General features: G+C 48.7%; 3 non-coding genes across 3 annotated transcripts; all 3 read left to right on the top strand.

The window, feature by feature from the left end:
• Positions 1 to 358: 358 nt before the first annotated feature.
• Positions 359 to 431, top strand: Pmar_PMAR009230. The gene has a single exon. It is a non-coding gene; the product is annotated as a tRNA-Arg (tRNA).
• A 334-nt stretch (positions 432 to 765) lies between these two features.
• On the top strand, positions 766 to 838 carry Pmar_PMAR009229. Its single transcript has one exon. It is a non-coding gene; the product is annotated as a tRNA-Arg (tRNA).
• Positions 839 to 1,138: 300 nt separating this feature from the next.
• On the top strand, positions 1,139 to 1,211 carry Pmar_PMAR009227. Its single transcript has one exon. It is a non-coding gene; the product is annotated as a tRNA-Arg (tRNA).
• The last annotated feature ends 71 nt before the right edge of the window (positions 1,212 to 1,282 follow it).

Below are 1,282 nucleotides of genomic sequence, written 5' to 3'. Positions count from 1 at the left end.
TGTGGGTTCGAGTCCCACCAAGATCGTCTCAAGCCGAAAAGTGCCTATACACGGATGCCACTGCCCGTACAGATGTCGATGTTGATTGTACACCTTGTGACTCGTCGGAGTACATGCCGAAGCTAACGGTACAAGAAGATTGTTGGTCTGCCAACAAGCGATCTCTAATAAATTGACCCCTTTAAGAACACTATGTAATGGAGGCCCCTCTATGAGGAGCAAGAGTTTTGTGATCTATAATGGAGGCCCCTATATGAGAAGCAAGAGTTTTGCGATCTATTCAGCGTGTCGGATGCGACACCATGTGTGCCATGAAGTTAATGGGGGCAGAGATGGTGGGACAAATCTCAAATTTACTGGTCTCGTGGCCTAATGGATAAGGCGTTGGTCTTCGGAACCGAAGGTTGTGGGTTTGAGTCCCATCGAGATCGTCTCCACGCCGGGAAGCGCCCATATACGGATGCCACTGGCCTTACAGATGTCGATGTTGATTGTATACCCTTGTGACTCGTCGGGATACATGCTGAGGCTAAGGGTACAAGAAGATTGTTGGTCTGCCAACGAACGATCTCCAATGAATTGACCCCTTTAAGAACACTATGTAATGGAGGCCCCTCTATGAGGAGCAAGAGTTTTGTGATCTATAATGGAGGCCCCTATATGAGAAGCAAGAGTTTTGCGATCTATTCAGCGTGTCGGATGCGACACCATGTGTGCCATGAAGTTAATGGGGGCAGAGATGGTGGGACAAATCTCAAATTTACTGGTCTCGTGGCCTAATGGATAAGGCGTTGGTCTTCGGAACCGAAGGTTGTGGGTTTGAGTCCCATCAAGATCGTCTCCACGCCGGGAAGCGCCCATATACGGATGCCACTGGCCTTACAGATGTCGATGTTGATTGTATACCCTTGTGACTCGTCGGGATACATGCTGAGGCTAAGGGTACAAGAAGATTGTTGGTCTGCCAACGAACGATCTCCAATGAATTGACCTCATTGAAAACACTATGTAATGGAGGCCCCTCTATGAGGAGCAAGAGTTTTGTGATCTATTCAGCGTCTCGAATGCGAAATCATGTGTGCCGTTAAGTCAGTGTTGCGCGTAGTGACGAGATAGTGGGGTAAATCTCAAATTCATTGGTCTCGTGACCTAATGGATAAGGCGTTGGTCTTCGGAACCAAAGACTATGGGTTCGAGTCCCATCGAGATCGCCTCTACGCCGGGAAGCGCCCATATACGGATGCCACTGGCCGTACAGATGTCGATGTTGTTTGTATACCCT

This window comes from Perkinsus marinus, assembly GCF_000006405.1.
Source record: "Perkinsus marinus ATCC 50983 genomic scaffold scf_1104296936178, whole genome shotgun sequence".
NCBI lineage: Eukaryota > Perkinsozoa > Perkinsida > Perkinsidae > Perkinsus > Perkinsus marinus.
This window is presented reverse-complemented; position numbering and strand designations above follow the sequence as displayed.